Source organism: Taeniopygia guttata, chromosome 2, assembly GCF_048771995.1.
Source record: "Taeniopygia guttata chromosome 2, bTaeGut7.mat, whole genome shotgun sequence".
Lineage (NCBI taxonomy): Eukaryota > Metazoa > Chordata > Aves > Passeriformes > Estrildidae > Taeniopygia > Taeniopygia guttata.
The window spans coordinates 19,278,922-19,294,270 of record NC_133026.1 but is presented as its reverse complement, the minus strand read 5'-3'; the positions used below and the strand labels follow the sequence as shown (position 1 = coordinate 19,294,270).

Sequence of the window (15,349 nt, the reverse complement as noted above, 5' to 3'; positions counted from 1 at the left end):
TTCTTACTTTATACCTTCCTTTGTCAGCATAATGTAACAACATCCTGCATTTCTGCTTTGAAAAGCAGCTACCTTAAATCAAATAAAAGTCTCATTAAATTTTCCACATTCTCCTCAGGAAAATGCAATTATATGGTTTTTCCCATTGTCTGTCTTTAGTGTTGTTTAGCAGACCCATTGAAGTGATGCTAAAGCAGTAGCACAGGGTGGATGCAGAATGTATTAATAACAAAATAATTGGGATGTCAAAGCTCATGAATTAGCCCTTCTCAAATTCAACTGCAATCAGCAGATTATGGGGTTTTTGCCTTGTACAAACTATAAACACTGCAATTCATTATATGCATATCCAATATTTTTTTTTTCTCTAGACTTCTTTGCCTCTGAGTGCTAAATTAAGAAATTAATCCTTCAGAGGTCAATGAAAAAGGCTTTATTGCTATTCACAAAATCAAATACTCGGAAAAACAAACAGTCTGGGCAGCTCCCCCAGCCCACTATATCACCACTCCATCTGTATTTAGCATTCCATTGCTAGAGAGTTATTCAGCTGAGCTTACAATTCAGACAGTTCTCAGCTATTGCTTCTTTCTCCTGAAAACTAACTTCAATACGTCAGAAAAAAATATTAGTTCTGTAGGAGAAGAATGTGGACATGATTAAGGCTTAAATCCTGTCTTCCTGAGCCAGTCCCTCAGGACTGATCCTTTCTTTCTTTAAACACACGGATTTCTGCTGAACCCACTTCCATGTCCACATGAAACAACATCTTCACCCTTTTCTTGAGTACATATAAAAGTGCCAGTGTTGTGGTAGTACAATAGACAATGACAGATACATACAAGCCAAAATTTCTTTAATTTGAAGACAGGAAAAAATAAAATGGGAAGGGGGTGGGCAGCAAAATTCTCTTTTAGTGTCTACACGAATGCCAATACACAAAATAAAAAATAACCCCCATCTAGCCATTGTACCTTTTTGACCTAGCATTCTGAGCTACATTTCTTTACCTCCTGACACAAAGAACAGTTCAGGAGTTCTGTTCAGGTGAAAATTCTTCTGGATGGAAACAGAGACCACTTTTAAATTTCATACTTATAGGACTATTTTTTTTCTCACATAAATCTGATCTGATTCTCACATACATTATGCTGAGAAAGGAAGGTAGAAAGTGAGAAAAACTCTACTCCACTGGAATTTTAGACTTGTTCAAAAAAATAATTCTTGTGCATGGCATATTTATCAGGGGTCTGATACAAATGGTCACTGATGAGTTACCCAGAGGAGAAAAAAAAATCTTTTCAAGTGTCCCTAACTCCTTTAGACATTATCCACACTTTTCAAAACTTCTCTTCAGTGACTCTAGGGAAAGCTAAAATCTATCTGGCATGCATCCCATGCACAGCTTTTTAATAAAATTGATGGACAAATATTTTTTTAACCTGGTGATCCTCTGTGTCATTGATTCCCCTAGGCTGTAGAGAAGCCTATGCCAAAAGGCCATAGCCTCTGGGAGTACATAATATGACATGTGCTTAGCTTGTTTCCTTGACTCCATCAAAGATTACAGCTTTTTCTGATTTTTTAAAAATGCCTCTTTTGCTATATACACATTGCATATATTGTTGCACAGGAAAAGGGTAACTGTATTACAGTGCAATTGTGCCCTATGGAAGTTCAAATTTATAGCTGCCCTGAGTATTAAAAATCAAAACTGAAAAAAATATTCTGCTTTTCTGTCAATCTGTGATTTACTTTCCCCCCTCCACCTTTAAGCTTCTAACTAATCAAAGTTATCATCAAAAATAATTTCCTTCTTCTTCCCCTCTCAGCTCCACCTGGGCTCTTCCCTTGTGATATTCCCTTGGAGCATCTAACACTTTTGGTACTAATCAGCTTTTGTCTCAGTCTCTAGGTGAGTTCTGAGCAATTATTCTTCACTAGTACAGAGTTTTGAAGGTTGATGCCTCTTATTTCAAAGGCTGAAAGGTTTTCATGTATTTAAAGTTGTCTGGTTTTTCTAATTATATCAGTAGGTGTAGTAAAAGATTTTACATCTCCCCCATGAACCTTGTTTAACCCGGATTGCAAAGAACCTCATTCATTTTTTCAGATTTTTAATGGATATTTTACTAAGACCTTTATGTTTGCAAATATCAAATACCTTGCTGAATGTTAAAAAACTGATCTCCTACCGCTGTCAGTTAATTTATTTAAATACCAAAAGTAATGCATTTTATATTAAACAACTACTGAGGGAACAAAAGAGAAAGCACATTTTTTGCTTTATTTCCCTAGCAGCATCCAAGCCTTGCCTGAGGTCCACTCAATTTAGGGACTACATAATCTCTCTGCAAATTCCACAAGTGAATGCTGCCTGGTTATTGTCACCACATAATGTCCACTAAGAGGAAGCAAAGCTTGCAGGGGGATAACAGAGTATTCACATAGTTTTGCATAAATATTGTATAATGACTTCCCTCTGAGAGATTTGTAATGCTCACATTAAAAATAACTGGAGTGCATATCAGATTAGCCTTTCCACACTTCAGAATTATATGGCTTGGAAGACTGACAGTTTAACTCCCATTTCATACATTCAGTACCTCATGTGAAACAGGTTCTTTCAAAATATAAAACATACCAAACCATGCATTAACAATTAAATTGTTAATCTCTCTTTGAATGTATTATCAACTATTTGCTTATAAATAAGCATTTAAATAGTAAATCTGTATGAGCAATTTGTGCATCGTGGAGTTTTCAGTCAAAAGACACGATCTCATACTACTCTGGCAATCTTTCTTTTAAGCAAACAACTGGATCAGGCCAAAGACCTTTGCCAAGTTTCATTTCTGTACTTTCCTTCTTATACAGTTTTCATACACTAATGTCTCTGACATGTCATTTACCCAGCAAACAATATTTCATTCCTTGAGAGGCAGGAAAAAGATAAGAAACATTTTCCATTTTCTTTGTTGCAGGATTCTTGCTCTCAGGAAAGTCTTGCCTGGCCTTGTGCAAAATGGTTCAGCAATGGGACTGACTTTCTTCTGTAAAAACACAATTCTCATCCTAGGAGTGCTCAGTGTTGCTGAAATTCCCCTGATGAACAGGATACACTTTACCTGGTTCACTTCTAACCCATTTACAGATATTAAACTACTGATCCTGCAAGACCTCCTGCAATTCAGTGCCTCCAGTTCCCACTGAAATGGAATACAGTCTTACAGCAGAACAACTTACACTGCCATTATTTGCTTCTTTCCACCTTAGGAGTAAATCTGTTAAAGTTCAGCTGACTTTGAAAGAGAAAATCTTTGTGTGGAAGTTTTCCCTCTTGAAGTGACAGAACTCCACTGCTAAAATGCAATCAGGAAAAAAACAGACAACTTCAGAAAGAGGGGAGTCCTTGAACAGGAAAGAAATATTCTCCATTCTCATATTTTCATTATCAACCTGCAGTTTGCTGTACAACCTGGCCTCTGTCTCTACCACACTTGCCTTAGCTTGGTGACCTCTGCAGAAAAGTGTAAGTTCCTCAGATGCTGTTTTTCTGAATCTTGACTCTCTCGCCAATGCTAAACCTGGTCTTAATCATTACAAAAATATCATTATCTGAAGTTAAACAGAATAATTCTGCTCATGTATTTCTGTAAGCATTGCATTTTAGTTATGTAGGATTTTCCAATCTCACCAGTACAATGAGATCTTAAGTTTCTGGCAGCAACAGCCCTTTTCCTTATGTCATCAGAGTCAAAGAATTTAGGAATTAATAAAGTTCTACAGTCCTCATCCAAACACCTCCTCTACCACTCATCTTTTACACAGCTATCCTGACTGATCATCAGTCTTCCTAGATTAAACAAGCATTAAAGAGACACCAGCAAGTGTCTGATATTTTCTTATCCCCACATTGCAAGATTAAGGTAACCCTAAATTTAAGCATTAAATCACATTAAATAACCATCACTGTGACCTCAGTCTAACTTAATATATTAATTTCACCTCTGGCATAACAAGTTCCTTGAATCTGGATAAAAATCTCTTTATACTTCTTCAGACAGCAAGGTCTACAAGGCTTCGTAACAAGCTGTCCAACAGGTTGATTAAATAAATTGGACTGGGAAATTTACACAACAGTTAGAATACTAACCAGAGAAAATATATGGCCAGGATTAGGGTAATGCTATGGACAGAATTAGCTGTGGATTTCAGTATATTGCTAAATTCTGCAAGATGGGGTGAGGGAATAGGACTGTGTTTGCAGCTGGAAATGCATCATGTTTGTTGGAGGATAAGACTGGAAATGGTCAAGGGTAGATATAGTGTTTGACTGAGGGAGAAAATTAAGAGCTCCAGGAATTAAAGAACTGCTTTATTTTAGAAATTCAGCATTTAGGACACACTCCACCAAACCATTAAATGCCAGTCAAGTACAGTGACACAGGACTTGCACAACTACAAGAGAACTCACTGCACAAGATGTTTAGAAACTTTCTTGCTGAGCAGAAAAAGGGGTGGTTAAGAATTATACTAGTCAGCCTAATCCACAAATTCTGTCTACCTACCATTCTGTTGTAGGAATATATCATGGATCAGATTAGAATTTAGACAAGAACAAAGAAATTTGCCCATGAGGTGGTGTTCAACTGAAGGTTTGGGTTTCTTTTCAATAGAAACCCAAGAGAAACTCTTTCTCTTTTTGTGTTCTATAGTAAAAAAACTGTGTCAAAGGAATATTATAGCCACTATCTTATCATCCTCACCATAGTCCCTGCTGTACTTTCAACTACTACCAATTAGCCCTGTCCCAAAAAAGCTCCTAGACACAAACTTACAATACCAAAAATAGAGGGTAAAATAATTGAGTTCTATAGATTTGAACTGTGCCATATTAGTTAGACTTTGGGATCAAATGATCTCTGTTGTGTGATGACTCCCCAAATGTCACTTGATTCACACAAAATCACTGATGAAATTTCCCTGATTCATAAACAAATCACTGCTCAACTCAAAAAATAAAATGGATACAAGAAGTCTTGAAATTCAGCTCTCACCTCTCTGCTGGATGCCTCAAGTTAAAGACACATTTGAATGTCTTCTGACACATGGTAACTTTGGGAAAGATTTTCAACTCCCCTGCAAAAGGCAGGACTGTTTCTTTTCAGCCTAATTACAAATTGGTTCAGCTGAGGTCTTTGCCAATTGGCACTACACATCTAGATCAGCAGCTTCAAATATTGAGCAGTCAATGCATATAGGAAAATTAGAAAAAAGGGCTCTCTCATAGAATCATAGAATGCCTTGAGCTGGAAGAGATCTACAAGGATCATCAAAGTCCAACTCTTGGCCCTGCATAGGACAGCCCAAAGCATCACACCATGTACCTGCCAGCATTTTACAAACACTTCTACTTTGGAAGGCTTGGGGCTCTGACCACCTCATGAGGAGCCAATTCCCTTGCCCAACCACCCTCTGGGTGAAGAATATTTTCCTAATATTCTGTGGTATTGTAAGAGGCCATCTGAAGATCCTCACTCATTTGCCTGCCGATTGCCACGAGAAGGAACTCCCTTCCCCCACTGCAGTTCTGGCTTGGAGAAGGCAACAGTGCAGGTGCAGCCGCTGTACCGTTACGTTCCGTTCCGAATGAGGCCCGGCAAGAACTTGGCAAGAAGTTGGCAAGGACTTGGCGAAGACCCAGCGTGGACCCAGCACAGAGCTGCTTCACTCTCCACCTTTAAGCCGAATGAACTGTTGGGGTGACTCCGGTGGTCTCTCACTGAAGACCCCTCATCTGCCTCCCTACCACCGTGACAGACGGAGATCAAGAACCCTCTCCCCAAGGACTGAGACTGAGACCCCTACCACAGAGAGTGGGGGGGGGGGGGGGGAATGACATGATCTGTTCTTCTCCAGTAACTTCAATGGACTTATTCTTCATTGTGTTTGTTCAACCTGGATGATTTTCTGTAGATTCACCTGTTCCCCCCACAGCAATTTCAATGGACTCTCATTGTTCTGCATGTTCCCCCTTTTTTCCTCTGTGGACTATAACTGGACCCCTGGGTTAGGTAGGACTTTGGAGACTCTCCTCAACTCAACAAGATGGATCCCCATCGTCCGGACCATTGAGGACCTCGCCTGTGTTGGTAGCTATTCCCATCCCCCCTTCTCTCTCTCTCTCTCTCTCCTTTTTATTTCTTTTCTGACCCCACTATCGCATTTATTGTATTTTGGCCCTTAATAAAGGTGCATCTGTTGTGATTAAACTGATAGTCCCCTGCTGTTTGTCTTTTGCACTTTGGGATCGGCTAACGAACCATCACGACACCCCGCTATAAGCGGATCGTGACAGGTATCCCCTGACACAGCTTCATACTGTCCTCTCGAGTCCAGGGAAGTTTTACTATAAATTCTGATCTGTTTTATGCAGACACCTTATATGATTTGCAGGGGACAAGAATTTCTATTATTTGGTTACTGAGAATTACATTATCTAACTATTTTCTAGGAGTTTTTCCTAAGTTTCTGCTGTACCACTTGAGGGACTTGAAGTGCAAGATTTTCAGTTCATACACAAACAAAAGCAGAATAAAGGAAATCCATTGCTATCATTTACAATACTATAAGGCTAGAAAACCAGAGAATATGAAATAGTAGAATATTTCAGACCACGTAAAAATATTCAGTTAAAAATGGCACAGATAAATGCCACAACACCAATGAAAGAGAGACTTGTTCTGCAGTTTTGCTGTTGTGCTGTACCAGGTCTCTTGTATGTGAATTAATAATCATCAATATTATCAAGGGATCAAAGGCAAGCCCACTTAATTATATAGAACACTGGTTTTGCACTTATCCTACCTGTGCTTAATTGTCTGGGCGTAAGCTCTCTTATTCATGTCAATGGGACAACACATTCATGTGAAGATAATTCTGAGGATAATTATTTGGAGCATTAGGAACGTTGTGATACAAAGAAGAGATCAAAACTGCAATGTTGTTTGTAGCAAATTTGAAAGACAATTTCATACAGTTTCTCCTTATTTGTCCTTACATTTCATATTGTCAGTACATCCAGAAACTTGGAGAATACTGTTTAAAGAACACAGAAGACAGTGAATTAAGTGGGCTGGCTTGTGTGTTAATACAGATATGTGTAGGAATTAATTGATAATTTGTGAAGAAGACATAACATAAATTCTATACTTGCCCACTTTACAGCCTAATCTAGTCCTTTTTTATAATCACATTTTATATAATAACATTTTCTTGACGAAATCTCTATAGTATTATCTAGTATTTGTATCAGAATCACCATGATCCAATCCCAAAGCTTACCAGTCTCTCTGTAATGAAAAAAAAAACCCATGAAAAATAGGAACTTTTAGGCTCAAAATGCTATTTTCTGAACTCAAACTAGCCGTGTCTGCTATTCCATTGGAGGTGGTTCCCTACAGCTTGTAACTTGTTATTCTGTGCAGCTAATTAGTCATTATGGCAATCACTGAGGAACTGGATGGTTCCTTGGTTTGTCTATAAAGATTCTCTCCTGCAAATATCCTCCCATCTGACAGCACACACACCCAGATGTTTACAATGAGGGATTCATGTCAGAAAACAGCCTGAAAACTTCTACATTATTGTCTGATATGAGGGTGGTACACGTTAGTTAACAGGTCTGAAGTAATTTTCTCTTTCTGTCTTTCTATCTCCTAAAGAGTGTTGAAGTGTCCTCGCCTGCCAAAGGAGCCTGGGAGGGGAGATGTGAGTTTGAATCTCCACTGCCTGATGGATCAACTGCTCTAAGATGCATAGCTAGAATAAATATACAGCTGTTGAAATAACTAATCTTCCCTTCTGTAAGGAGAACTTTCTCCTTTGGAAGAAAGATTATAGATTCCTGTCTTCAAGTGGACATCTGGCTTTTGGATTCAAAGGGGCGAGAGGCATCCATACTGGGGAAGGAGAAGACATTGCAGAAACATGCCTGAGAGCAGTGTTTCCATTTCCTATGGCTTCAAGCACTTCTGCTCAGATTTCAGCAGCTTCCCATCCAAACAGGATGAAGGGTTTGCATCTCCTTCTGAGGTACCTGTGTTCTCCTAAGTGTTGTAACAGGGAGCCTCGGAACAGCATGTAGTTTTCATTTACAGAAATGACAGCCTCAGTCTTCTCACACCCTGCTCTCTGCAGATCCAGTTCATCAGGTTAACTGGATCTGGTCCCTATTTCTTTCAGAAATTCAGCTCTGTGCTCTCATATTTAAATATCCATTTTCTTTAGCATGGTAACAGGCAGACTGCCATGTGCTTGATGAAGCCTGTTAATTTATATAATTTTAAATAAAAATAATTAAACTTACAGAAGAACAATTTGCTATTCATTTTCATACTGAAAACAGCCATCACTGCCTTTTCATGAGAAATGAAAGCCTCTAATTTTTTTTAATATTAGTCTCCAAATACTTAAAAATCATTTTCATACTTAGTTATTTTCATACTTATTTTTCATCTTTGCTTCATGGAAAATTAAAAATGCAATCTATTTAGATCTTCCATGGTAGCAGATTTATGCAGTAGAATTACTAAGGCAGTGTGTTCAGATTTCCCCCCTTCTTGTATACAGAATATGAAAGTAATTAAGACCTGAAAGTAAAACCTATGAAATTTATTAAAATATACATGGAACAGGATAGAGATCAATGTTTTCATCTCAGTAAGGATGGTTACTAAGGTGTAACAAAACAGCACTCTTCTGTAAAGTGAAAGGAAACAATCTTGCGATACAAATAGAAAGAGAAATATTGTCACATGGTCTATTCTACTGAGATAGAACATCATTTTGTATACAGTATCAAAATTAAATTAAACTGGCATTCTTTTCTATTGCTCATTAGCATTTCAAATTTTCAAAGCCTTCACTTTTTGTTTCAGTATTGCTACTGAAGAATAATGTGACTGCTTATTTCAGCCTTACTTTAATTTTCTCCTGATAGATTTTCAATGCAGCTGTTTTTTCTGCAAGTGAAAGCAAATTACCCCATGCATTTCTCATCCTTTCTTTGTGCCACAACATCGATCATACTGAAGGCAATACATTTTCTTAATATTAATTTTGTGAAACCCATTCAGCAAAAATGGCACCAATTCATTCATTTTGTGGATCTAAAGGGTCTAAACCAGTAGATATCTTTCTGATCAGTGCTAATTGGGTTCTGCACACCAGAAGAGCACCCATAGTGTCTTAAATATTTTTCAATATTTAAGGTTAATTCTATCCCCTAAAAAATAAATTGGTATTCCTCAAGATTGCATCATCTTGAATCCAACCTTCATATTGTAATTTCATATTCTAGAGCTAGTTCAATGAAAAAAATCCAAAAGGCATTTTACTTTAGGATTTTCTTTTTTGTTGTAAGAAGAGTATTTTTTGGAGAAAAAAAATTAGTTTGGACAGATTTTTTTATAGTGATGCCTTAGGTTTTAGCTTTTATGTTTTTCAGATTCCGTGTTGCTTTAGTGTGTAGTTCTGAGCTTCATATTAAGGGATGGTAAACTCTCTTCACAGAGTAGCTAGACAAAGCAATTCCTTTCCTAGCTTAGGACCAAGGACAACCAACCTAAATTTCAGGCCCAATAACATAAACAACATAGATTGAAGAGAGAAAAACAAGAAGGATGGGATTTCATTAACTAAAGCTATAATTGGACAATTAACTCCAACATGCTAATGGACCAGAACTGGTAAAACTGGGACCCCATGACCAGTTGTCCATTTTGTGACCATTTTGGGTCATCCATCTGCATCCAAGGCTACATCCATTCTGGGTGTAGACCTGGCTGGGCTCTTGTCCTGCCCAAGGTGTGTCCATTGAGGCCTTCTAATAAATACCTACTTCTGACAGATGGGTCTGCGTCTCACAAAATGGGATGGGACCCTGACTGGTTGCAGATTTAGGATCTGTCTGTATCATATAAGCAAAAAGCAAGAGACACAGAGAAACAAACATCTATGCAAATCCAGATTAAAGACAAGATGGCATTTTATGCTGCTTTTTTTTACATATTCTCAATAGCATAAAAGAAAAGGTGCAAAGTCATTATACTCTAACCAATAAGAGAAGGACCCAAGTGGGTTTAACACTAACAAAGGGACTTCTATAAACCTCAAACAATACACAATAATTCATTATATAAGATCAAAACTTTTTCTATCTTTGCAAAGCATATATCTAGGACTTTTCACATCTCAAACTATCAATAAGTTCTTGTTCTTTCTTGTTCCTTATGATAAATACAAATGTCTTCACTTGGTTCTTATTTTCTTAGCTTCCCATGAGAAGGTTTTGAAATTTCCCAGCCTTTCTCAGCTTTATGTCTACATTCTGGGGCCTTTTTGCACTTTTTAAAATATTTTCCTTTTTTATATTCATACACCTACTTTATTCTTTTACTCTGTAGGTATTACTTAATAAAGCAATACCTACTTTATTCTTTGACTCCTAGCCTCTGTTTTAGGTTGCAAGGTGTCAGTAGGGTTGTTGTAAACATGTTTAACTTCCTACAAGCTCACAGTCTTAGCTCACTGAAAGCCTACTGAGCCAAAGTCCCTGAGCTGTGACACTGACCCCCTGGCTGTGTTACTGACATTCTTTCCCTTCTTTCTATTGTCATACCCAGAGATGAAGCCTCACTGCACAGGCAGCCTCTCCAAGATAACTTGATGACAAGATCAGTTACAATCATTGGACAAAAAAGTATCCACCTTTCAAATGCAGGATCCCTTCAATAAGTCGTCCATTTAGTATATTCCTAAAGCTACTGCAGTAATTTTTATAGAACCAGAATGGCTTTTCGTTATTGTGGTTTATTTTAATTAATTTACATTTAAGAAATTATAGATTATTGATGACAAAAAAAAATTTAGGCAAGAAAAATCTTTTTTCTGTTCTAAAGGAATTCATGTTTCTGTAAAGTGCCAGACCATATTATCAGGTTACTGGCTGAAGTACAGAAATCTAGTATTTATATCAATAAAATCAAAATCAACATAATCTTCATTAGATCAGGGCTGTGGAGGACAAGTGGACAATCGGTAGCAGAAGTTTAACCCTCTTCTTACTTCCCTTATGAAGGTATGGAAGTACTAACAAAGAATATATTTAAATTCCTGTTCATTTTTGACTATCCAGCTAAAGCCCTCCACAGGCAATGAGGAAAACAATGTACTTTCTCAGCCCTGCTGTTTGACACAGTTTTGGCTCATGCAGATATCTGACATGAATATATCAACCTAATTGCATAATGTTTTGGCAAAATTTCTAACCACTTGTTAACTGTCTCATAATAGGGAATTGGACAATGTCAGTTAAAACAGAACTCCCATCTCTGCCATAAACACAGCAGAGTGCAAGGAAACTTTCATCTCCATTGCCAAATCCAAGAAAGAAACATGGAAAGAATTTCTATTAATAGTAAGAATTTTGTTCCTTACTGCCACTTTTGATTATAAAAATTTCCTGTCTTCAACTTTTTTAAAAAAATGTAGGCAATTTTTATGCAGAGAGTGTTGTACAGCCTTGTTGCTACTCCCATTTCTGTTCATAAAGGAGTTCCCTTTAAATGTGCTGGGATGAAACTCTTGTAAAAGTTTCTTTTCTGCTAAGACTGAAGAAATAGTGATAAGAAAGATCAGGTGAATTTTTTTCTTTATGGAATAATTCTTTATGGCATCTCTTTATGGAATAATTCCACTTTCTAACTGCAATTTCAATTGCACATTTTAATTGCAATTTCTAACTGTAGAATCATGGTGGTGAAGTGTGAAAAAAACCCCACTGACTGTGTCAAGAATCCAAGTTACTGCATTGCACTGTCACCTAAAAATAATGTTATTTGTGTTTATGAATTGTAGGAGTTTGCTACAGACATCACAATACTGCCAGAGAGTCTTGTGAACAGTCTGGAAAGTTTTCTTAACACATGCCTTTCAAATAAAAGCTTTCAAGTTGTATCATTCAAAATACATACCGGAGATGAATCAATGGGGGGGAAAATCATAGAAAGATGTCAGACTAGATATTTGAACAATAAATGTCTTCTTTTAATTCAAATAAATTAACAGGTAGAAACATATATACCACTTGTTTGAACAATATATTAATTAGGGGTAGGGAATTACAATAATCTGTGCAGAGATTACTATTATCAGTACTCATGGATCAATAAAAATTACAAACGTGAAAAGGAAATTATATTTCCATGCTGTCAGATGAAGTGATGAATGGAAAAGTATTTACAGCACTAAAATATACACTTGTTCTTGTGGCAAAGCTGGAAAAGGGTTTACAGAAAAAATCAGTATGTTTTATTCAGTTAATCTGGACAAGGGAAACAGATACAAATACTCAAAAATTACCTGGCAAAAGCGCATAGCAGATTATCAACGTTCATCAGTCACTTCAGAAGACCTCAGACATAAAGGAAGAAAAAATGACCAACCATCACATTTGAGCCCTCTGAATCCAAGGATGCTTCTGAAGTATTAACCTCAAATGCATTTCTCTCTACCAAGGAGACATGCTATATTTTTCCACTCTCTCCTAGAAGCCCTGTAGGCCTCTGAACTGAAAGATCATCACAGTCTCTGATCAAGAATTACATCTATGCAGAGAAAAGCAGATGGAGGGGTTTTACTAGACTAGGGATCCACTAGACCGTATACTCAGCTTAATAAAAATTCACCAAACGTACATTTTCTCTCTTGTTCCATTATTTAATCAGGTTTTTGTCAAAACAGATTAAACAGTTAACATAACCTTCAGACACTGCAATCTCCTAAGAAAAGAAGTCTCTCTTTATCCAAGCAACGATTAACCAAGCAAAGGCTGTCTCTTTCTCCTGTACCTAGTCCTCCATGTAATGTTCCCAACAGCTGTTGGGATATGAGCCGTTTTGGCTGACATCTGTTTGTCAGAATAAAGCATTTGATGGTTCCCTTGTGCCTTTGCCTAAAGAGATAGCTTTTACTGATAACATTACATAATACACACCCTTAACACTGCCAGTGAGACATAATTGAGCCCATCACAAAACCACTAAGCAGTAATAAGTTTTTCCAAGGTGACTTACAAAGAAAACAAATTGTAGTGGCCAGTTTCATAGAAAATGCACAGTCCTGCATAAACATTCAGGAAACTGATTACAGAAACATACCAGAAATGTGAACCCAAAAAGGTAAAGGTCAGATATTCTCGATTACTTAATACTCTGAATGTTGCTGATAATGAAGCTTTTTTTCAGGCAACAGTTTTTATATTTTTGAAGGATAATATGTATCTTTGTGATATGTTTCCCTAAACAAAAGGTTGGAAACAACAGACCAACTTTTTAGTGTGCAACAGAAAACCAGAGAAATCAGTTCAAATGTATAGACCCAAACTACCCCCAAAAAAAAAACCAAAAAAATTGCAACACTTTGTAAAGAGAACTTAATAATAAATGCATATTACATCCCCCATGAGACAATAAATTGCTAGTATAAGTGTCAAGAACTGCTTTTTACCTATCTCATGGGCAATTTTTTCATTGAAAAACGTATGCTGAGAAAATAAAGTTGAAGATTAAAAGGTGAGGTGATACTTCTTTAAGTTCTTTATAGTTTTATGTTTTGGATCTCGTGTTTTCGAAAATGGCAGCAAATCACTTTGTCTTTCTCTCTCTCTTACTAATACATGAAAGGCAGATTTATTCTTTATACCTATTTTGAACTCTCCAAATTCCTTCAACAGTATTTTTTCATCTCTTCTTTTTCTTCCACAAAGTCATTAGTCTTATAGTAAGATATATAAGCACATTTTTTAAAGTTTCAGAAGAATCTTCAGTAAAAATTCCTAGGGCACTAAAACATTGTATTTGAATTATTACTCAATTCAGGGATATCTCTGCATAAACAAACACTGTAACTAAAATATTTGCATTTCCCCCAAAGAAAAATAAGTCTTCCTAAGTCTTCTGCTATATTCATCAAGGCTCTAGAAAATGTTTTAAAGAAGTGTTCATACCGCTGAAAAGTAATAAAAACAAAAAGGTCAAAAACTCCAATTTGCAGAACAGGCTCTATAGGAAAGATCTGTATTTACACTTATTTAGTGCTTTATTTCTTTTCCTTAAACAAGGATCCAAGTTGTTTTGACTTGAAATTTTCACTTAAAATCAATGTTACATTGAAGACATCAGCTCCTGGGGAGTTCCAGTCAAAGAAAACACTCACAAGGACCATGCAATTTTTTGAACCAAAGTCTGCTTCATGTTGTATGTACATTGGGGACCCAAAAAATAGCAAGTGCTATCGGTGTCATCCAGATTCTGAGTGTTGTATCCTGAGAGGCAAGTTCCCTTTAAAATATTACTAAGGAACTTTTCTACTGGGACAGTTTTCTTCTTTCACTTCTACTGGAAAAAAAAAATACCAATGTCAACATAAAGTGGCACCAGATAATTAAAAGACTTCCAAATTCCTTTCATGTTCTTGATAGGAACATCTATCTGTCAGACATTAATGTTTTCAAGGAGACAGAGGAAACAGAACACAATTCTGTTCAGTAGTGGGATACAGACAATAGTAAAATACAATAATATAAATGTTCACTGTAAAGATGGCATCTTTTTTCTATTTATTAATATCTTAACCAAAAAAAAAATATTCAATTATATGATAATTTGAGCTCTCTCTAGAAAAAAAATGTGTCTTTAGCAGTCACATGATGACTTTTCCTGAATCTGCCTGAAAGCTGAGTTACATGAAAATGTACTTGGAATCCTATTTGCATAAGATTATCAGATAGTTCAAGCTGGAAGGGATCTCTGAAGGTCTCAAGTCTAACCTCCTCCTCAGAACAGGATAAGCTACAAGGTCAGACCAGGCTCTTCAGCAATTCCCTCCACAAACTGGGACTTCCTCCTGTGTCTCTCTCCCCAGCAGATCATCTAAGTCTTAAGGTAACTTCATTTTGAGCATTTTCGATTTGGGAAAAAGGATAAGAAATTCCCGTGGCAATTCAGCTATGGGGTAATTGTAGAATTTTGGACACAACAAGGGGTTCTGAGTCCCTGGAATTCAGGAATCCACTCCACTGTATATAGGAGCTCACCAAGGCCAGCCTCATTTGTCCCTGAGGCAGCAGAGAATCTTGAATAGAGAAAGTTTTTCTCCATTCAAGGGTCCTCATTCTTTCTCTCTGTCCTCTTATGCACATCCTTCCCTGGCTCCTTAATTTTTCATGCATGCTCCAACAACAGGGATAGACAGATACTCCTTTTGTTTATCATTCCCTGTAGGC

The 15,349-nt window shown here is 36.9% G+C and overlaps 1 long non-coding RNA gene across 1 annotated transcript; it reads left to right on the top strand.

Moving 5' to 3' along the window:
* The first annotated feature begins 260 nt into the window (after positions 1 to 260).
* Positions 261 to 12,259, top strand: LOC140682597 (uncharacterized). The gene is made up of 3 exons (XR_012054481.1): positions 261 to 1,915; positions 3,277 to 3,532; positions 7,728 to 12,259. It is a non-coding gene; the product is annotated as an uncharacterized lncRNA (long non-coding RNA).
* Positions 12,260 to 15,349: the final 3,090 nt, after the last annotated feature.